The sequence below is a fragment of the Sphaerodactylus townsendi genome, linkage group LG09 (assembly GCF_021028975.2).
Source record: "Sphaerodactylus townsendi isolate TG3544 linkage group LG09, MPM_Stown_v2.3, whole genome shotgun sequence".
Classification (NCBI taxonomy): Eukaryota; Metazoa; Chordata; class Lepidosauria; order Squamata; family Sphaerodactylidae; genus Sphaerodactylus; species Sphaerodactylus townsendi.
This window is the reverse complement of record NC_059433.1, coordinates 53,585,108-53,609,575: the sequence shown is the minus strand read 5'-3', so window position 1 is coordinate 53,609,575 and position 24,468 is coordinate 53,585,108.

Below are 24,468 nucleotides of genomic sequence, written 5' to 3'. Positions count from 1 at the left end.
TGGCGCCCCCACACCCTCCACTCCTCCACACCCCCATGCCCCCTTGCCCCTGTGCCCCCTGCACCCCTCTGTGCCCCACTTACCTGAGGTGGCAGCAGTTCTGAGCAGCCTGGTGGGGTGGGGCCAAGGAGTGCCCAGCTGTAGCCTTTGCTGCACCTGGCAGGGTGGGGTGGGGCTGAGGGGCACTCAGCTGTGGGCTCCACTGGGCCTGGCAGGGCAGGGCCAGGCCAAGGGGTGCCCTGCAGTGGCCCCGCTAAGCCACTGCTTCAGCCTCCACCAGCTGAAGGAGTGGCCTGGCAGGGCCAGGCTTGGCTGAGAGGGGAAATGGGAGGGGTGTGGGGACGGAAAATTGTGACCGAACGGGTACCCACCCGGGCCATTTGTCCCCACCCCGTGGTAGCTACATCACTGCCTGAAACTCCCCCATAGGGGAAAGTGGAGATACTTTGCAGAAAACCCACCTGCACAAGGGGTAAATGGGTGGTGGAGGTCGAATAAGGCAGGCTCCACCCCAGGAATGTCCTTGCCATGCCACCACCATGCCAGCTTAGCTTGGGGCAGCATGGGGATACTGTTGGGGAGCTGGGCACCAAAGCCAGGCATTCCAGGGCCCTGAAGCCACAGGGTGCCAGCGGATTTGCCCCTCTGCTGGAGTAAATGCCCAGGTAAGGACAACTCCACTACCACCAGATTGCACCACCTCCAGAGAGGGTTGCACCCCCCCACCCCGCATTGTGCTGCCCATTGAACAGCCTCTACTGTAACCCTGGCTGATTAAATATATTTTACAAAATCACTTTGCAACAATGATTGAGGGGGGCAGAATTAGCTTACTTCAGAGGCAAAAATCCAACAGCTATGTGTAGATACAGAGAGAATCTGAAAACAAATCAAAAATCCCAGTTTTGTGTGTGAGTAAAGTGCCAGCAAGTTGCAGTTGATTTATAGCAACCCCAGCAAGGGGCTTTCAAGGTGAGTGAGAAGTAGAGGTGGTTTGCCATTGCCATTGCCTTCCTTCATAGAGTCTCCCATCTAAGTACCAACCCTGATTAGCTTCTGAGATCTGAAGAGATCAGACTATGATATCCCATCCTACCTTCCCCCACCCCACCCCACCCCACCCCAATTACATATATAAAAATTATCTTAAGACATCCTGCATTGTTACAATCACTAAAGAACCTACTTGAACTCTTACGTAAGTAAGCAACCAGTAACAAGTATAAAATTTGTATTTTCCTTCCCATGTCCTTATATTTTGTTGTTGCTGTTATTGCCATCAAGTATCACCCAACTCATGGCAATTCCTGCCAGGTTTTCAAGGCAAGAGATTGTCAGATGTAGTTTTCCATTGCTTGTTTCAGCATATCATCCCAGATATTCCTGGTCTCCCATCCGAATTCTGACCTGTGTCAATGCTGCTTAGTATCTAGATCTTAGGAGATCAGACTAGCTTGGACTCTCTAGGTAAGGACGTGGCTTTATTTATGTGCAAATAAATATACACAGCTCCTTGCAAAGCTGGGTTTTTACACTTTAAACATGGTGAAGCATTCAGTAATGCTAAATTACGTTTTGCCAGCTGCTCATGCCAAACTTCCTAATCAGTTATGATGTGTGGGTAAAAGCCATTTATGTGAAAAAAATGTCAAGGAAGTAATGGATTCATTGCAAGTATTGTTGCATTCTGGAAAATACCAGCCAGTGTTACCTGAACTGAAATTGATCTTCAACAGCTGAATCTATTGGAAATATGTATGCATAACATAATTTATATCCAGGCAATCAATTTATATCCAGGCAGGTTAGTTAGACAACTGAAAGGGATACAGAGATATCTCACATATCCAAGTCACTGTACAAATACTGTGAAATATATTTTTTTTATTAAAAAAATTAGCCAAACTGCAGGTGGCAGCAGTGGCTGAGGAACAAAGCTGCAGAAAAGCAGTATGACATCAGGCATGCATAATTGGCCTTGTAGCCAATCAAACATATTTAAACTGTTTGAACATCAGTGAACAATGTGTCAAACTTTTGACTGCACAAATTGCAAATGATGAAAGAGATTGCAAACAGAAGCTATTACTAGCTGAGAATTCTGGCAGAACATTCCTAAAATACTCTAGTTCAGGGGTAGGGAACCTGCGGCTCGAGAGCTGCATGCGGCTCTTCTGCCCTTGCACTGCGGCTCCACGAGCCGAGCCGCTGGCCCCATCCTTGCCCGCCCTGCAGGCAGCAAGGCGTGGAGCGCACTCAACTGCCTCCACGGCCCGGCTGGAGGCCCCACGCCATGGGCTTCCCCTCTCGTCTGCCCCATTGGAGCGGGGCGGGCGCTTTCTCGGCAGCCAGTGAGGCCGAGCCGCTGGCCCCATGCTTGCCCGCCCTGCAGGCAGCAGGGCGGACACATCCATGCACTTATCAGAATGGGCGGAGTAAAAGGTAAAAAAACTCAATATATACAGTGTTATCTTTATTTTAAATGTCAAAAATTATTTGCGGCTCCAAGTGTTTTCTTTTCCCATGGAAAATGGGTCCAAATGGCTCTTTGAGTGTTAAAGGTTCCCTACCCCTGCTCTAGTTGGAGTGTGATGTTATAAAGGAAACATAGAACTCCCCAAATCCATGTTTTCCTCATAATGCTAATACAGAGGAAAGCAACATTTCCAGGGAGAATTAGTGGCCAGGAACTGCTTAAGAATTTCCCTATAAATCAATGCTCTAGTTCATATTTCCTCTGGATACTTCTTTTCTTTTCTCAGCTGTGCTCTAGAAGTAAGTCCAGCTGGGGGAACCTGGGGGAAGCATGTTGCAGAAGTGGATACAGCCTGGAATCCGCTGATATGAAAAATGGTAATAGCCACTGATTCATGAGGCATGGCTCTCCCACACCACTTCAGCAAGCCAGTGGGGGAATCGAACATTAGAAATCTCCCCCACATAAAAAGACTCACCTCTACACAGAAAACCAGCATGTCAGAAAGAAGACACAGCCAGATCAGACACATACTCCATGTGAACTGATAGTGTAGCATAGTAGCATAGTAGCTAAGAGAATGAACTGTAATTTAAGGGGTACCTATTTTCCTTCTCCCACAGGTACAAGGCAAGGCTCTCATCTTCATGCCCTCATCTGCAATATGGCGTTAATATTCCTGAGTTTCTTCCCAGAAAAAGGAACCTTCTGAAACAGGAGTCATTTATCCCTTTATCTATCAAAGTTTTCTGTCTACACAGAACAAATGACTGGAAGAGCCAGGGGTAAAATCCTGAAGGCCCTGTTCATGCTACCGAACCAAGAAGAGAGGCAAGTCATGTGATAGTTTTCATTATGATTTGGGTTTGAGTGATGAGAGGTGGGCAGAGAGGATCTTCTGTGGGTGGGCAGTAATGCCTCTTGACAACTCTGTTTCTGCAATGATCATACTCAGCTGGATCAAAGAATTGTACAGGTATTTAGTTTTAGGTAAAGCTTTATTTTCTGTATGTAATTATGAATAACTACATCAGGACTTCCTTCCTTCCTTCCTTCCTTCCTTCCTTCCTTCCTTCCTTCCTTCCTTCCTTCCTTCCTTCCTTCCTTCCTTTTTGCCATCAAGTCATATATGACTTATGGCATTTCCTCATGAAGTTTTCAAGGCAAGAGAAGTTGGGAGATGATTTTCTATTGCCTGCCTCTGCATAGCAACTCTGGTTTTCCTTGGTGGTCTCCCATCCAAACACTAAGCAGAGCTGACCTTGATTAAGCTTCCCAGATCTGATAAGATTGGGCTATTCTGGTTGACCAGATCAGAGAGGTTGTGCTTTAGCTTTTGGAAACCTGAACAATATTTTGATATCCAAATGTTTGACAGGCTACTTTCCTGGTCAGGACACCATTCTTGTTTAAGTACAGATACATATGATCCTAAGATAGCATAACTGCTTGGCTTCCTGCCTCATCTATCCAGCATTTAGATTTCAGTTAGCTCCTTTATGTGGGTTCTTCTAGACAAGTCAGTAACAGCCTGCCAAGGCCTGAAAGAATATTCAGAGAGTTCACGGTCCACAACTGATTTTTTTTTTAAAAAAATCCTCTTTTTGTGACTCATTTAAAATACATTATTATTTTGAGTTTATGGAGACAAATTTGAAGAGACTATAGGTGCCATCTAATTCAGGAATCCACTTCACTATGGCACAATTTTATACCGGACACAAGGAAAAACCAAAAATCAATTTACTAGTTACTTGTAAAATAGGCCTAGTGGCCTCATTTCACACTGTATCTACAGTCTAGTTCCTTGGTACACACTGAATTTGTAACCACTATTGTCGGCAGTGATTGGCATAAAATCAGATATATTTGCCTAGCAAAATATTGGTTAATTTTCTAGAGAAACTCTTATTTAAATTGTGATAGTTTTTACAAATTTTGACATTTTGGGGGAATGTAATATTTTATGACAAATAATGTACACATCTATGACAGTAAAACTAGTGGAATTTTTTTTCTAAGTTAGTGAGTGTACGACTGGGTTGCATGCAAGCAGTCTTGCATGCAAGACTGAGTGTACGACTGGGTTGCATGAGTGCAGACGTCCTTTATGGGCCACTGGACAATGCGCATCTTGCAACATTTTATGAAGTATTTGTATTCTAATTGATGTGCTTATTCCATATTATGAATGAACTTCTTGCTCATCTGTCTCTCTCTATCACATTGGTCGGCTGCAGTCTAACTGAAATATAGAGTAGCGTGGAGACCAGCAATGCCAGATTATCGTCACAGTAAAAGAGCAGTGCAGAACTGAAACTACTGTCCATATCTAGGTGATACAGGTTGTTTATCAGAACATAGGTATGTTCCAGTAGCACCTTAAAGACCAGCATATTTTTTCCAGAGTATTAGTTTTCATGAAGCATAGCTTACTTTACCAGGTACAAAGAGGAGTAAAGATTCAGAAGCTCTTATATCCAGGTCAGAAGGCAGGAGGAGTGTTGCAAAGAAGGGTCAGTTGGAGTCAGGATGCAGAGGTATGATGCAAAATGTAATCAGCTTGATGAGAGTTGGGAGATATGCACAGAGGTGGGAAATGCAGAAAATTAACATCTGTAATGAGAGAAAAATCATATATCCCCCTTTAGCCATTGAGGGGGGAGGGTTGTCCATTACATTTTATGCTTATTATAAACACTCAGGTATTGATAGTAAGCATAAAAATAAGATGGACACTAAAATGAATCTTCCAAATACTAAAGACGAATCTTGTAAACTTTATAAGCTTACAGTATTAAAAAATGAATTGGTACAATAAAAGACACTATTTTTTACCAGTTTGATATATTTCATTATTGTGACATAACCGTGGATTAAGTAAGCTCCTTTCATTTTATTTTTTGCTTTCTTTTAATTTTTGTTGTCCATGTGAGCAGCTGGACTTAAGGTCTCACAGCTGGGAGAGCCATCAGCAGTCCCGGATTAGCTGATTGATGAGCCAGCTGCATATAGGAGGCAGAAACAGGGACTTGAGTGGGTGGCAAAAAGTAGAAGTGCCAGGACAGCCTCATGCTATGGCAAGAAGCTTGAATCTGACGCTTTCAAGGACTGAGTCCTTGCAGGGATTCACTCCCTTCCAGCAGCTTATTTATGCTTAGAAAAGAGTTCTGGTCAGTCTGGGTGGGTGCAATCAGCATGTTTCACTGGGAAGCACCACGCACCTGGTTCGCTGCTTGGCTTCTCTGAACTCTGGTTCTCAGTCTGCCTGCCTGAACCCTTGGATTGCTTTGACTTCTGGACTGCCTGACCACATCTTTGTCTGCTGCCTGCCTTGATCATTGGACTGCCTGACCATGCCTTATGGACACCTGTTGAAAGCATACCTATGAAGATTTTTCAAGTCTAAGCCCTAGTTCACAGTTCACAAAGATTATGCTAATGCTGTCAAACGTGCTAAAAAAATCAAGGTGTTGGAGCCCATTCCTTTCAATTAAAACCTGGTATTTATGTAATATTGTATATAGTGTCTTATGTGTGCCAGGAATATAATAACTTTTTAAACAGGAATTTCATACATTTCATTTTCATATTGAAGCTCCAGTTTCCACTGATTATGTGATCAGTCCATTCTCTGAGGGGAAAAGCTGTGTAATGAAGTATGATGCATAACTAAGGATTCAGAGGTTGAGACACAATTGATAAGGGCAGTTTGAAAAAAGATTTAAAAAGATTTAAAAAGTATTCCCTTTACAATTATAAAAGAAAAAAAACCACTTGACGGCATTGCCAGTTGGTGATGTGAGGTCAATGGCTAGCTGATCATTAACTGCAAAGTAATGCCTTCAATGTATACCATTAAATTATTGTATTATAATTTATTCATTACAATATTAAAATCATGAATGGTGTAGTGAAAGTGAATAGAGATTTTTATTCCTCTCTTGTAACCCTGGAATTAGGATCAGAAACAAACAAAATTAATTGATTAGTAGCTGATGAAGATAGACAAATAAATTGCAACTTCACTTAATGTGCAATTAACTTATGCACTTCATTGAAACAAGACATGTTGATGTTCTTGGCCCTGGAGAATAGGCCTTTCAATGACTGTTACCCATGGTAGCTAAGTGAAACCTTTGTGAATAGAAACAGTGTCTCACTGGATCTGAGTTGATTATGACAAATGGGAGAGATTTAGCCTTCAACTTGTGGGTGTTTTGAAAGCTTCAGCCTGGCCATAGTAAGGACAGGATGCTAGATTTGAGGAGTCCACACTTTTATGTAGTGAACACTTTGATGCTATTGCTTTGGCTGGTCTGCCATCAGCTTTGGGCTGGTCTGCCATCAGTATGCTGATGACACTCAGCTCATTCTGTTGATGGAGGGGGGAGCTGTCCCCGCCCCTGCAGCTCTACAGCATTGTTTGGAGGCGGTCGCTGGTTGGTTACAACAGAGCAGGTTAAAACTTAATCCATCGAAGACAGAGATCCTCTGGCTTGGTCGGGGGGGAGAGATTGGGGAATTCCAGCCGCCGGTGTGGGAGGGGGTCACATTGGCACCAACCTCCTCCATCCGCAGCCTGGGGGTCCACCTGGATTCGTCTCTTTCAATGGAGACCCAGGTGGCCCATTCAACCCGGGTTGCATTTTTCCACCTTCAACAGGCCCGACGGTTGGCTCCCTTCCTCTCCAACGCTGATCTAGCCACTGTGATCCATGCAACTGTCACCTCCAGGCTAGACTATTGTAACTCGCTCTACACGGGCCTTCCCTTGCATTTGATCCAGAAATTGAAACTGGTCCTACATGCTCACCGGGGGCGCCTTCCGAGAACATATTTACCTTGTGTTGCGCCGCCTGCATTGGTTACCGGTTGAATTCCGAAATCTTCAAGGTGTGGGTGTTGACCTTTAAGGCCTTACGCGGCCTGGGACCCTCGTACCTTCGGGACGGCATTACCCCATATGTCCCGAGTCGACCTCTGCGCTCAGCAGAGGCCAAATTACTAGAGATCCCTGGCCCCTCAATGATGTGGCTGGCCTCCACTCGGGCCAGGGCTTTTACGGCTCTGGCTCCTGCCTGGTGGAACACTACCACCAGCTGTCCAGGCCCTGCGGGACCTTGGAGAGTTCCGGAGGGCCTGCAAGACTGAATTGTTCCGCCGGACCTTTGGAGAGACCAGCCGCTGAGGGTGCCCTGCTCTGCCCCCCCCCCCCACACACACTGTATAGGGTCCCTAACATCATCGGGACCCATTATTCTCTTCTGGGAGGGTTGCATATGGGTTTCATGGGATACTGTTTTAGAATGTAAATTTTTAAAACTGTTAATATGTTTTTATATATGATATTATATTGTTCACTGCCCTGAGCCCTTCGGGGATAGAGCGGTATATTAAATCAAATAATAAATAAATAAATAAAAAATAAATTGTACCACTTTCCAAATAACCTCCATAGTCTCCATTCCAGTTTGGGCATGTAAGACTTATCCATGCAATTCTTTAAAGCATGGAACGGTGGTCTTTATCCAGTGGTGGAATTCAAATAATTTAACAACCGGTTCCAGTGGTGGGATTCAAATAATTTAACAACTGGTTGTTTACAAGCACCATTTTAACAAACGGTTCTGCCGAAGTGGCGCAAACCTGCTGAATTCCACCACTCTTCTTATCTAGTCTTCTTAGTTCCATTTAAAAAATGCCTGGGAAGGCAGAGGTTGGAATCTGCCTCAATACGGAGTTAGTCTACTTCACTGGAAATAGAAAATTGAATTAGTTCTGTTAATTTAAGGGCAGAGGTGTATTGGATCAATAGAACAGAGGCATGCACAAGCTTTAGAAAACAAAAATGAAAAGGCATGTGAAATGGTGCTTGAATTAATGTGAGGTAAGGGTATCAATTACTGCTAAATGTAAGGAGTTTACTCTGGGGAGGCTGTTGAAAGTGCAAGGTGAACTTGTCCATGTTTGATCTGGATAGAAGAAACATTTTCCTTGATAACTCAAAGCTGTGGCTTGAAGGACAAAGTAACAGCTTCTATCATTTGTGCAAAAAAAACAACAACCTTATAACCTGGAAACATCCTTAAGGTATAATCTATTCACCCTTCATTTTTCAGAATAGATACCTTCTCCCAATCCCTCTGAGGAGGCTAAAGGTAGCATATAACAAGATTACCCTTAGAAGATATTTTGCCGGCTCAAAATAATTTCTGCTCCTCCAAGAACAATAAAAAATAACATGTTCCCATTGTATTCCTGCTGTTAACAATTGTGCTTGATTCAGAATATTATTTTTCCTTAAAATGGATGGTGTTCAAATGCATCTTCTTGTCATGCCTATACCTACAGCTATCATCACTGTCATTATAAAAATGTTAAGAACCTTTCAGGTGCTTTATGCTAACCTTACTAATTGCCAAGTAGAATGAACCATGTGGTACTTACAGGAAATAGTGAAAATAGTGTATTATGGAGGATGTTGATGTATTTTGATTGTGTGCCTATAATACATTATTTTAATGCAGTGTAAAGTCATTTTATTCATTTATTACATTTTCATCCTTTTCCTTCAAGGAATTGGGGGTGGTATACATGGTTTCATCCCCCCATTTTATCTCCAACACTGTGAGTGGACAAGCCTAAAAAAAAGATTGATTGGCCCATTACCTTGAGCTCCTGGGCAGAGTAACCATCTGAACATGAGCCTATTTAAGTCTGCCATCCAACACCAGACAATACCCATCCACCAAGCCCCTATATCAGTTATCTAAGCAAATTGATAGTGTGATGAGCAATGTATGCTCAGAGCCAAAAAGATAAGACTGAGACAGTCTGGAACAATGGGAGAATATGTGGTTACAGCATAGGCATAGTTGCCTCGGGGAAATCCAAAAACAAACGCCTCAAGTGTCCCTGTGGGAGTCACATGGAGGGCAGAAAAATACCCCCCCACACACACACACACACTTCTGGGAAGAAGAAGGGATGTGATTGAGCCTTGGAGCGATACGTGCACACCGCCTGGGCCAAGGCCTGCCCGGGTGGCGTGTGCACGTCACACTGAGGCCCAGGCATGCCCCTCCTTCTTCCCAGAAGTGGCTGGGTCTCACCCCCCATGATGCTGCCCCCACCCCCATGTCCCCGCACTTATTTGAGTTCAGGTGGCTGCTTTTTGCAGTCTGGTGATAACTACGCTTCCCAGGAGACCTTGCTAATGAGTTGGGGTTTGCAAGGTTTTAAAGTTCCAGTCTTAAAAATAATTTTTATAAATGATGTATCACTGGTACCTGTCACTGGAGACATGTATAAAGCATTTTGAATGTTTAAAGATGTATAAAACTGTATAAAGCATTTTGAATGTTTGTATAAAGCATTTTGAATGTTTGTTGGAAATGTGATCATCATGAAGGGACTTTTTATGCTTTATTATGGACTTGTAATTAACAGCCCAATCCAACAGGTTGGGTACCCGGCTGTAGCACCACAGCCACGCTGGCCTGCTGCCCCCAAGGAGGCTTCTAGTGGCACAAAGATTTTAAATTTAATTTAATTTAATAATTAATATTGAATGTTTGAGACTTGTTTGAGTTTTATGGAGGGAATGGAACTTTGTTTTTATATTTATATTATATGCACGAAAATGGAAAATTTCATCTATACTTACTTACAACAGAAGAATGGCTTGTGAAATAGTTGGAGTTGGTGAAGATGGCTAAACTTACTCTCTCTCTTTTCTCTTCAGAGAAAATAACTTATTTATAGTCTTGGATAATTGAAAACCCCTGATAGACTTTTTGTGCAAAACAGAAAAAAAAATGAATTGAAGATTTGTGTATGAAGAATAGAAAAATAAGAAAATAGATATAATAGAGAAAAAAGTGAAGTTTATTAGTAATAGGAAAAATGTATTTTATAATTGTAATGAGAGAGCAAGTAGTAATATTTTAAACATGTTCAGGCTCAGTGCAGACAAGTGGCAGTTCTCCCTTTCCCCCTTCTATATTTATTATTGTGCTTTTTTGTTCTTTCCAGCCTGAAAACATTGTATGTATCTTGTGAGGAAAAGGCCTGACATTATCTACCACTCCCTGGATGGTGGTAAGAAAGGAGGTAAGATGGATAAAGATAAGAACAATGGAGCCTGATAGAGCAATGCCCAATTTGCCCAAAAAGACCATCCACCCCATTGTATGAAAGAATCAAAGTCATCTAACTTCTGTGAAGTTAGAATATACTCTGTGTGTGTGCGCGCGCATGCATTAGTGGGTATCACAGCTGGATTACAATACACTCATTAGTATCAATGAGCATTCTAGCAAATACTTTAGATGATACAGTGTCCAATAGTGCCATCAAAGCAGTATCATTTATGTAAGCAGACAGGTCCTGCCATGGAAAGAACAGATGTATTCTTCTTAGAAAAAGCAGATGTAGAATTCCAAGCACCAGAAGCAAATATTTAGACTCTACTACGATTTGGCATCCAATAGTTTTTAACAAGGAGCACAATTAACTTACAAAAACATGCTGGAATGACTCCATTGCCAACTGCCCATGTAGTAATATTTGGTGGTAAAATAATCCAGACAGGTATTGTTCCTTACTATAAATGTTTTAAACGAGTTTTTTTTAAAGAAGTTTAATTCTTCCACATTCACAATTAATTCTCTAGTACTTAATAAAAAAATAACTTTCAGATTAATCAGCTTTTGTAATTTGCATGTGCCTTTTCATTTGCATATTGACAGTTTGTGTTGATACACTTTTTCAAGAGGGTGAAGATATCGAACAAAAAACATTATTTTGTGTTACTGTTCAGATCGCTTCTGGTTCATGTTTTTGAGTAGTCAGAAAAACAGCCCCACTTGAAACTGATACTAGGTCAGTCAAACTAAGTGAAATGTGGTTGCATTATGTTGTTTTATTTTATTCAGTGCTTAAAAAATAACCAGCACCAAGTCATTAATAATCCATGGGGTGACATCACATAACAATGTTTTCTAAGCAGACTATCAGTCCAATCCAGGGGGGGAATGGACAAATCCATTTGTGGAGGTGGTGCAGGTCCATGCCACCAGATTTGCCCTGACTGGGGCACTTATCCCAGAAGAGGGGCAAATTCACTGATGGGTTGGGGGGTGCCATGTCAGCAGGGTTGTGCCAGAGGTGTGCCCAGAGGCAGAGCCAACATTAGCTTCCACCCTGGGTTTGCAGCCAGATGTTTTACTTTTTTGTTAAATTATGTTAAATATTAATAATTTGAACAATCCAGGTAAATGAAAAAGGTTTTTCCACTATCTAACTGATTTAAATGCAAACGTGATTTGTGTTCAAGAAACATACATGAAATGCACGGATGAGAAATATCTACAATGCTCCAAACTAGGTTCCCTATTTTGCGTTCTCTAAAAAAGAAGAAGATGAAAGGGGTGGCTTTCTATATAAAAGACTATCACAAACTAAAAGTTATTATAAATGATGGGGAAGGAAAAATATTAGGGGTTGAAATTACCATCAGTGATGAAAAAGTCCTAATGGCTGGAGTTTACACCCCAAATTCTGACAAAGCCAAATTTTATAAAACATTGTTGAATGAGATAACACACCAGCTGTATGCAAATGTGATAATTACGGAAGATGTCAATAGCATAATAGATTCAAAAATAGATAAGACAGGGGGTGAATGGAAAGGTATCAACAAACTGTCAAAAACTTTTTTTTCAAATTAATAGACTTTTTGAAACTAAAAGATGCCTGAAGAGCTAAGGAGGGTACGGCAAAGGAATACACTTTTTATTCCAACCGACATAAGTCACAATCACGGATCGATATGGTTTGGACTTCAAACGATCTTATTAAAATAACCAAAAATATTAAACACCTAAAATCCTATCAGATCATAATCCGATACAATGGCAAATATATCTAAAAAATAAAAAGACAAAATAGAGAATAAATGATGCATTACTACTTTAAAAAGATATCAAATTAAAAATAGAAAAAGATATGAAAAGTTTTTTTAAAAAAATAAATGACCTTTCAGTAGAAGACTCAACAATAACTTGGGATGCCAGTAAAGCTTATGCAAGAGGTTTGATTATACAGTATGATAAGAGAATGAAATATAAAAAGTGAATAATGGTAAAACAATTAACAAAAGAGTTGAAAAAAATGGAAGATGACTTTAAAAGGAGACCAGGTAATAAAAAGATTATGAGATGAATGGAGTGGACTAAAGCTCATATAAGAGGAATTTATGCAGAGGAAATAGCCCAGACACTGACATTTCTTAAACAGAGGCCGTTTCCACACGGCCAAAAAACAGCACTCTAGGGACTGAAAAAACACCGTCCCTGGGGTGCTGTTAGCACAGGAGGCGCTGCTGCATTGCGGAAGCGCAGTCCTCACCTCCCCAAGCGGCACGAGGTTTTTGGAATATGCCGGGGTGGGGGGCCGAGGTTTTTGGAATTCGCTGACTTCCATCCGTTGCCAAGCGAACGGCAGTGGGTGGAAGCCGGCATATTCCCTGTGCTGTTCCCAAATGGCTTCTTACCTTGTCCTGTGTTCCATTGCTCTGAGGGGACCAGGGGACAAGCCTCCTGGCCTCTGTTGCTGCAGCCGTCGCTCTGGCCATGGGGGAGTGTCGCCTGGCCTCCTCAGTGATGGAAGCCAGGAAAAGGTAAGAAGCCATTTGGGGGGCTGTGCGGCTGTGTGGAGCCTGCTCCACCAGCTGTGCAGCTCGTGGCCCAGGGCTTGCATCGGCATGAATCTGGCTGTGCGGAAACAGCCAAAAATAATTTGAGTGGGCTAATAAGCCAGGAAAATGACTCTCCCATAAACTTAGAAAGAAAAAAAATAGCAGAATAATTAATGCAATTAAAAATAAGGGAAAGTTACTAAATAAGGAACAAGATATTTAAAAATGCTTAACAGACTTTTACAAAGATTTATATTCTGAGAAAATGATAATTTAGAAAGAAGACATTCAAGGTTACTTACAAGGTTTAGAAATGCCATTAATTAGCGAGGTTATATTAAAAAGGTTAAACGAACCTATCTCAAGAGATTAGATTCAGGCTAATATTAATGAGTTAAAGAAAGACAAATCTCCTGGGCCTGATGGGCTATCAGAAAAATATTATAAATGTATTGCAGAGATCTTAACACCAAAATTAGAAGTAATATTCAATAAATAATGAAGGGACATAGAATCCTGATGCCATGCAGGGAAACGGAAATAACACCTAAAGATGTGAAATACTGGAACCTAGCAAGTTTAGATCCATATAACTCCTTAACTGGGGCCCTTTCTGCACACGGGCGGAAACAAGCTTCCACCAGGATAATTTATGCCGATAGAGGCTCTGGGACAATTCGCATGCTAGTGTGCGAACGGCCTCCACTTCCCCCCAGCTGGAGAGGTGGCTCCACACAGAGCCGCCTCTCAGTCAGCCCCCTTCACTCATCATCATGTCCAGCGTCACCCTGGAGGGCTGCAGGGACCTGTCAGGGGTTAGGGTTAGGGTTGGACATGATGCTGAGTGGAGGCAACGAGGGAAGCAACGTCTTCCCAGCGGTGCGGTTCACACCATGCCGCTGGGAAGATGCTCCTTTGCAAAAACCTCACTTGTTTTGTGAGGTTAAAAGCAGCGGCTTCACACCGCTTTCAGGCGGCCAGGATGGCATTGCTGCAATGCAGCAGCACCTCCTGTGCGAACAGCCACCCAGGGATGGTGTTTTTGCCGTCCCTGGGCCGCTGTATATCGCCCGTGCGGAAAGGGCCATAGACTATAAAATATTCACAAAAATTTTGAGTGAAAGACAAAAAGACTATGTTAATAACTAAGCAGGATTTATTCAGGGAAGACAAGCAAAGAATAATATAAGGACTCTGGTAAATGTAATAGATGTAATAGAATTTGCAGAAATGTAATAGAAATGTAATAGAAATGTAATAGAAATGTAATAGAATTTGCAGAGAAAAATTCAGAAAGAAAATTAGTGATGTATTTTTAGATGCTTCCAAAGCTTTTGATAGGGTTAATTGGGACTTTATGTTGAATATGATAGAAAAAAGAGGAATAAAATAATCCTTTTTAGAGGCAATAAAGATGATTTATACTTCCCAAAGAGCAGTTCTAAAAATTAAAAATCAAATATCTGAACAATTTAATATTATCTGGGGAACGAGGCTAGGATGCCCTCTTTCACCCTTATTATTTATACTCTATCAAGACATTCTCACAAAAAAAATTAGAAATGGATAATGACTGGAAAGGTCTGAAAGGTCAACAATACAAATACAAGGCATTTGCAGATGACGTCCTAATAATTGAAGAACCTTTAGAAAATATCCAAAAATTAATGCATCTAATTGAAAGATTTGGACATTTTTCAGGACTAAAAATTAATATGCATAAAACAAGTTCTACTACTTAATATGCCACAAAGGGAAATTCAAAAATTTAATGGGAAAACGGGATTTGAAATAGCCAGTAAAATTAAATATGTAGGTATATATCTGAGAACCAAAAATAATAACATATTTGAAGACAATTATGGGAAACTATGGAAGGATGTAAAGAAAGATCTGGATAGGTGGAAAGATTTAAATCTGTCATTATCAGGGAGAATAACAATAATTAAGAATAATGTTCTACCCAAATTCATGTATTATTTTCAGAATTTGCTCATAATCCTATCAAATATTTTTTTCAACTTAGAAAATAGTAATATATAAATATGATTCAAAAGAGAAATTGTGAGGGTTTGCTTTGCCGGATTTCCAGTTATACTACGAGGCCTGTACTCTATACTCGATTAAGGAGCGGATAAATTTGAAAAACCCTATTAACACTGGAGGGCTACAGTTTATTTAAAGGTTGTCATGACTTTTTTTGGCCTATAGGAAAAAAACAAAAAATATAGTAACTTCAAGTCACATTTGATAAGAAAAGCATTTGCAAAAATTTGGCTAAAATGTAAGAGATTTTTCTACAATAAGGTACCCCAATGGATTTCAAGGGTAGAGTCATTACAAATTAAGGAATTTTCAGAGCATGATACCTGGCTAAACTATAAAGATATTTTGAAAATAGATGGAAGAGGGATAAATATGAAAGAAAGGTCAGAAATCTGTTTTTAGGAAAACCATGTCAATGGTTTAGCTATACACAGCTATACGAGGCGTATTAAAAATACCAATTAAATGGAGGCTTCCAAGTTAAACAGGATTATTTCAAAAAGGCAATACTAAAAGATGATCAGAAAATAATTAGAAAACTTTACAATTTATTACTAAAATACAAAACTGAATCAGAACAAGTAAATGAAACAATGGTGCACTGGGCCGAAGAATTAGGACAAATAATAACAATAGAGGAATGGGAAAACCTCTGGAATAGAAACTCTAAATTCACATTATCAATGAACCTGAAGGAAAATTTCCAGAAGATGTATTTTTGTTGGTACGACGCCCAGGTCAAATTACATAAAATAAAGAGCACTAATTTGATAAAATGTTGGAAATGTAAAAAAAGAAAGAAACTTTTTTACATATGTGGTGGGAGTGTGTAATGATAAAGAAATTTTGGGAAGACATTATTATTATAATAGAACAGGTTTTGAAATATAACATGCAAAGAAAATGGAAATTTTCCTATTAAGTCTATATAAAGACAAGTGTATTCAAAAAAAATGATGTCTTGTTCCTATATAAGATTACTAACGCAAGAATAGAGATTGCCATGTACTGGAGACTACCAACATCACCAAAGAGCAAAGAATGGAGGTCAAGAATGTTTCAAGTTATGGAAGCGGACAAATTGACATGTAATTTAAAAGACACACCACATAAGTTCAAGAAAACTTAGAAGATGTATAATGACTATTTAGACTCATTTATAAGATAGTATGGCACATATATAGTTTACCTTCCCTCTTTATGTAATAGACTTAAAGCAATTATAGTTATTACGTGTTAGGAGAATAGTGTTAAGTAATTGTTACTTTTATGTTAATATAGTATTCACCAGAAATAGTTTCCCAGTTAATTTGCTTGTTCTGTACAGTTGTACTATGTCACCTTTTAGTTAGCCATACACTAAGTTACAAATAGAATAGTAATCATTCAATACTTCCTAGGTGAAAAGTTATGATAAAAAACCAAAAGTTGACTGATCAGGTAGAAATATTATTTAAAACATTAAGTGCAAAGTTTAAGAGAGGTGGTAAATATAATTCCACCCTACATTTGAAATATTTACATAAATGCCAAACAAAGTTATTGGAATTTAAGTAAGTGGTTTACTTTTGGCATTATTGTTAAAGATACTCTGTAAATTGGTATTAATTGTATGTTTGAAATGATTGTATGGATGTCCTTAAGTTGTATTTTTTTAATACAATAACATTCATTTTAAAATTATAAAAAAAGAAAGAAAGATCTGAGTACAACTATGTACTTTTTTGGACTGAAAAGGTTCCCAGGGGTGATTTTCATCAATTGGAGGCAGGGAGAATCACTTCAGTAGCACACAAAATGTCTGGTGCAAGCTGAGGGTGACCAGAGCTTACTGGTTGGGTAGGGAAAAGCCTCTTCCGTCCTCTGACAACTGTGATGTCTGGAAAACAAATGAGAGGTGGCTTTCTTGAAATATGTCCCCAGGATGATTTATTTTGGCTGTGTGGAATGAAATTAAGAAGTCACCTTGTTTTAAGACGTCTCCCAGATGTCTTATTTATGCTGTGTGGAATGGACCATTGTTCTGCAGTGTGCACTCAGGTGCAGTGAAAGTTTCTAGGGGGCACCAAGTCACACCTGAAACCTCTCACTAAGCAGAAGGTGCACATGTCAGTAACCATGTGTGAACTGCACATCGGGGCAGCATCACCCAAGCATGTCAACCACTTCATTCATTGGAGAGTTGAGCTCTATTGATGGGTGCAGTGCTTATTTTATTTAGGAAAACTTCTACCTCACCTTTCTGCCCTCACAATGTCCATAAAACAATAAACATATGAAAACATGCATAATAAAATCATATTTTAAAACTATCAATCCTCAGTGCAATTAAATCAGAAAAAATGTTTTATTCCTATTCTAGATGCAATAGCTTAGATTAACTATCAATCCTCACTGCAATTAAATCAGAAAAAATGTTTTATTCCTATTCTAGATGCAATAGCTTAGATTAACTATTGTCATTATTTTGCTTTGGAAGAGGCGCTGATATTTGCTTGAAAACTTGCTCTCTTGAATATCCAAATATAGTAGCATATACTCTTTCCAATTTCATTTTAAAAATCCGTTTCTTTATTGTAATTTCACCCACAAATTACTGGGTAATTTAAATTGATTTGTTTATGCTTTCTGTCTGGAACTTTCATGTACTTAGCAGCATGCATTTTTCACAATGTTGATTGCATTTTCTTCTTTAAAGCTACTGCTATTCATTTCCCAAAGTGTATTAATGGTAATATTTGATATTTTATTCATGAAATTCATTGCAGCTCTGAAGAATGTTACTTATCCCCAGACGACTTAGATTGCCTCATCAAATTTGTGGTATTAAGTAGGATTAATATCAGGCTGAATTCGATATTTTTCCAGTTTTGTGGTAGCCTTAAAATATGTATTAATGGAAACACCTGAGGCATTAAAATTAGATTTTTTTTTCAAAATCTAATTTGTGTGTAGAATAGAATGTAGAATAGAATGCTTAATCTAGTAATAATATAAATATAGTTCTCTAGGAACAATATAAATTGCTTTGAGTGAAACATTTCAAATCTAGTTACTTTTGTCTTTTTCTAATCAGATACTACTGTAAATCCAATGAATCCAATGGTTTTTTATCTTGGATGAAGCATGGCTTTACACTCTTAAATATATCAGGTGATAAAATCTGATAATTTTTATACTAATGGAATTAAACACAGAATTTTTTTGCAAATAATAATTAAGTGCAAATTGCAAAGCTCCAAAAGGACATGAACTGCCATTTGCTAAACTCCCCAGGTTCACGACTGCCTGTCTCCTGATGTGCTGTAAACCCAAATGTCAAGACCAAAGGGCTTTCCCTGTGTGGTCTGGAATCACTGATTGCTTGTGTATAAAATTATGAGGCTGGAGACCCCCCAGTTTGTTGATCAAATGCACGGGCAAATCAGGCATTTGGACTAATCAACTAGTTTTATTATTTTTACATTTTTTTTAGTATTAGCATAAATTTCTTGATATATCATGTGTTTTATAAAAATCTACTGATCTAAAGATATGCAAGAGCAGGAAGGCCATGGCCAATAAAAATGATACGGCAGGACAAGGAGCAGGAAGTAGTTGTCAACAGGGAAGATAAGGGGGAAGCATGCAAAGCAGAATGAGGGAGTGGGAGGGGGGTAAGACTAGGTGGGCTGACTGTGGGTAAAGGGAAGAGATCTGGGGCAAAGCTGTACCGACCAGCAAATCTGTCCCACTCTGCAGCAGCAAAATTTAAATTATGTATAACTGGACTTGCCTGCCATGGAGAGAGTGGAAAGTGAAAGTGGGGCTAGCCACCTTTTCTCCTCCTGTCTTCAGCTTTCCTTTCTTCCAACCCTTAGCAGTCTCTACCTGTGAAAAGTTTGGCCCGGTTAAGCGTGTAAACCACAAGGCTGGGCCAAGTTGAGTGGTGGAGCTCAGTTGAGTGTATCCATTGTCCCACACTATTCCTGTTTCTCTCCTTCTGGCAGCCCTCATGCCCACACCTTTCCCTGCTTCCCTCTCTCTTTTCTCATGCCCCAACCAATTAATTTTTTTATTTACCTCCCATCTTTGGCTACAAGATTTATTTATGTTTGTTTGTTTGTTTGTTTGTTTATTTAACACACCATGTCTTTCTCTGAGATAGGAACTTAAAAAACAGTTTACATCATTCTCCCCTCCTCTATTTTATTCTCACAACAATCATGAGTTATTGGCCCAAGATCATACAGCAATAGTCCTAGGCAGAGTGGGGATTCAAATGTGTCTTTTGAAGATCCTCAGTTGAAACTAACTACTACACCCCAGTGTCTTTTGTGCGGTGGCTTCTATTAAACAGTAGCAAAAAAACAGGACTGTATGAGTCATGTCAGTCATGTGATAGCAAATTGCCAGGGGTTGATCGATGCCCTATGTCAGTGGTGGCGAACCTTTGGCACTCCAGATGTTATGGACTACAATTCCCATCAGCCCCTACAATTGGCCATGCTGGCAGGGGCTGATGGGAATTGTAGTCCATAACATCTGGAGTGCCAAAGGTTCACCACCACGGCCCTATGTTCACTCCGCCCTCAAATGTCAGAAAAGCCCTGGAAAAGGTTCCTGTTGCTCCCTTTTACTGACAGACACCAAGGACTGAAAAGTGGCAATACTGTTTACTAGCAATGGACACTGAGGGCATTCATTTCTTAAAACTACAGATGCTTCGTCTACAATTTGGGGTAGGTTAAACCCGTATATTAAAAAAAATTAGATCTTACTTCAAACCTGTTTTCCCCCAGGTTTGTAAAAGAACTGCTTATCTGTTCATGGCTCCAATGTCTGGATTTAAATATACCATCCCAGATCCATTAAAGAAAACTATATACATATATACGTGTTTTGCTTTAAAAAGTCACCCCCTTCAGTATTTTGAACTATCCCTGCTCTGTTATGTGATCAATAGGTGGTGTTTAGTAGCTGTAAGCAAAATACAGCAACTTTGAAATTTGTTTTCAGCATGCAAACCAAGTTGATGGCCTTCAGCTATAGCAGATGACAGGCACCCTGGGGCACTCTTACAACACAGCTAGAGCTTGATTGGTATGGAGGGGGGGAATACCTCCAAATCGACTTACTTAGCACATTGTAACAAATCACATCAAAGTGGAAAACAGCTAAAGCAAAACAAAATTAATGCTTTAATTTCCTTTCTCTCCTGTTTCACTGGGATACAAGCACTGACTTACCGATGGCCACCAACAACTGGCTAAAGAACAATTTAGTTTTACGTGGAGTGAGAATTACATCTCACAGAAAGGAAAACACATACATGTATGCAAGCACAAACACATTGAAGAGGAGGAAATCTTTTTCTCTGTGCTGAGAAGTATTGTGAAAACAATCCTTAACCAAACTTCTCTAGTTCAAACTCCTCACAAGGGGTGTGCATTTGGTATGCACTAAATAGTGACCATTTTAACTCCATATCACAAAGTTGACAAAAGCACAATTATCATTTTCATTAAATGTTAAAAACATTGTGTTATTCTGGAAAGTCATATGTGGAATATTCCCAATTTAGTGAAATTGATTTTTAAAATAGTTTTAAACAGGAAATTAATCATCCCTTTTCTGAATTTATGAAAGGAAATGAAGTTGATAATTTTTGAATTGCCTTCTTTGAAACAAGAATGAGGATGGAGAGGCAGAGAAAGCACACCTCGGCCCCCACTGGGCCATGGCACATTGGCCTTTAAATATTTAAATCAACATCTTCATCTACTCTTCATTGAAAATAACAATCCGTTATTTTAAAAAAACACATTCAAACATCGTGGACCAGCTGAGAAACTTTTTCTCTCACTCCCCCTCTCTTTTTTCCTCTTTCCCCCTCGCTTTTTTCCTTCTCTTTCTGTGCCTCCCTCCCCTTTCTCTCCCCCTTCCCCTTCTAGATTAGAAAACTATAACTATCCTATATAAAAATTCCAATAAAAATGTAGCTTATAAGTCTGAATAGACAAAAAGCTTTGAGTTATTTTATTCCCAGCACACGTACACACAGAGAAATTGGATGGGATTCTGTTGTACACACAAAAGCCATGGTATTCTGCTAAACTACTTGGTCTAGAATCTGGCTGATTCTTAAGGGACCAAGATACTTGAATTCCAACCAGGACAGGGGGCAAATGGCCCGTGGTGCCAGTGATGTAGGTATAGATTTTTTAAGGGGAGGGTTCAGGGGGGACACGCACCCACCCGCTTCTTCGGCTGTGGCCATTCCTCCCCAAGCCCCACCCCAGACCTCAGTGCTTATAAAAGCAGCTCTCTGAGGCCAGGGATGGCAGAGTCCCCTGCCCCACCCCCTACTGGCTGGGCTCCCAGCCAGCAGCCAGCAGTCCCTTCTGCCCTCCCCTCTGGGCAGAGGCATAGCTAGGGAAAATGGATCCCAGTGCAAAATCTGAGTTTTGCACCCCACCCCACCCATGGGCAGCCGCTGTGATGCTGGAATCCACCCACAAACAGCATCACTTTTAATGGTGTTTAAACTAGGGAGCCCAGATTCTCCTTTTAAATCCACCTTAAACGGAGAATCTGGGGTTCCCAGTTAAAACAACATTGGAAGAGATGCTGTTTGGGGGTGGATTATCCCCACTCTGAAACTTAATCACTTTCAATGTTTAAACTGGGGACCTCAGAGTCTCCCTTTCAATTCATGCCGAAGGAGGTGGATTTAAAAGAATAATCTGGGGAAATTTGGGGAGTGCCTGCTGTCAGGGGTGCAATTATTAAGCTAGCAGAACTAAACTTTTGTGATATCTTTAGGAGACTCTCCTGATGATACCACCCAGATTTGGTGAAGTTTGGTTCAGAAGGTCCAAAGTTATGGAACCTCAAAGGTGTAGCCCCATCTCCTATTAGCTCCCTTTGGAAACAATGGGGGCACCTATTTTGGGAGTCCATAACTTTGGACCTCCAGAACCAAACTTCACCAAACTTGGGTGGTATCATCAGGAGACTCTCCCAAAAAATCCCTGAAATTTTGGTGCTGCAAATCTAAAAACTGTGCCCCCTGCAGGCCACAAACTTAAAAAACCACTTAAAATACAAAATGGGGGGAGGAACTTTGGACATGTAATGGGGGGGTTAAACCTGGGAAACTCCCCCTTACCTATGCCCTTGTGTGCACTGACCCTTTTAAAACCCTTTAGACTTTAAAGGATTGTTGTTTTCAATAGATGTCTAAAAATGGTCTGGAGGTCCATAATTTTCAATGCTCAGTATTTTCAGAACACTCCAGAAAGGCTGTGGGGTATCAGCCCTTTGAAATTTAAAGGTCTGGTAAATAGTGACTTGCTTCTTCTACTCACTCCTTCTGCTTCTCTGCTTCCAATATTATTGAGAGTTAAAAGATCAGAGTCAGAAATATCTGGACATACCTTCTATGCTATCAGATACTGCTGATCTAATACTGGAAATATCAGGCATTGTTTTTTCAGGTATTTGTGGTATTTGATTGCACACACTTCTTTCCTTGTTTTAATATCCTCTAATTCATCAGAAAGTTAAGCATTATCAGAGAGGTTTTGGCCAGTGAATCTAGTTTTAGATTCAAACCTGAAATTTGATCTCAAACCTGAAATTTGAAATATTATTGTAGTGAAGCCTACATTGGCGTAATTTGTACTTAGAATTTCATCTTTATTTAGAAAAAAAGGAATTCATTTTGATTTTGGACCTTTTAAAGTTTCTTTAAATCAGCAGTTAACAATTTAAGCAGTGTCAGTATAGACAGGGACTGTGCAATGATGTAGTGTAATAGTATGGATAAAATATTTAATCTAAATTAAATTTTTGTCAATGGTTTTATTTGCTTTTGGTATTTGGCTTTTTTACTTTTAAGAACCTTTGTAACATCCAAGCAAAGACATGAAAAATTATATATTTAATGTACAATGATAAGATTAAGAATATCTTCAGGCACACATCAGATATTCCAATTAATTACAAATAGAATTGCTTCACAAACCACTCTTTCCTTGGAACCCACCTTACCACTATGTGTCACAATATGATAACTGATTAGAACTGGAATAAAATAAATAGGCACTAATAATGAAATCCTTAAAAGTTTACATCCTTGTATATCCTTTCAAGTCAAAGGGCTTAGAAGGGTGTAACTGTTTTGGACTATACTGTAGTTTTCAAATCACTTGTGTTTGTCTGGTTGTGGATTGGACTGCTCTTGAAAAAGATTTAGCGTAATTCCCTTGAGACTATTTCCAGTTTCAATTGAAAGTGCTGGGGTTACATTGGCTTTTCTTATGCTATTTGATATAAAAGGGCTCTTCTCATGTTAAGGAATGGAAGCTGCTCTGAATAAGGAGCAAAAAGCTTTCAAATCCAGACTACTCCAATTCCAGGGGAACCCAGAAATGGTTGACACTATTATTCCTAAAAGTATGAATACGTTCATATTTGAATTTCTACAAAACAAGTTAGTGTAATGTCAATGCATAGAAAATACATAAGATTGATTTCATCATGTCTTGTGAAAATAAGCCTCTTAGCTGTCCACTTTCAGTGTCATTCCAATCATGTTTGTACAGCTTTTAAGACAGAGGAGTGGTAACTTTATCCAGAAATCAAACTGTGAGAAGCAGTCTCATCCTTCACTCACCTCCAGATGTTTCTTTCCTTGGTGTGTTTTCTGTGTGCTTCAAAGGAAGAAACTGGTGCACTTGTCAGTATCAGAAGAAAGAGCTTTTCACATTTGCATCACAAAAACAGGCTCTTCTCCACAACTAATTCCCATTGCTTTTTATTTGAGGGTAATAAATGAAGGAAAAGCTGCTAGATATGTTGCCTGTAATTGTCTTCATTAGGGGAACTTACCAAATACCCATTTTATTCTTCCTTTTCCTATTAAGTTTTATTCCATTACTGCTATGTTGTCTCCATGGGCAAAATAAGAGGACCATTTTCTTGGGAAAAAAACCCAAAGCAAAATGCCATTACAGCCTGGTTGTTTACATCCCAGCAAAGTCTTATTTCCATCAGACATCTCTGGCATATTGTCTTTTGTTCTAGACTTATCTTGCAAGTGTTTATTGTTTCTTCATTTGGTTCAAAAGAATAACTGTGAACTCTAATTCTCATTTACTGGTAAAAGCTGACAATAATTGTAAGTAAGGATGCTAATTAATTTTTTATACATTGGAGCCACTCTTGTGATTGAGTACTGGTGTTGTAGGAGTCAGTGTGA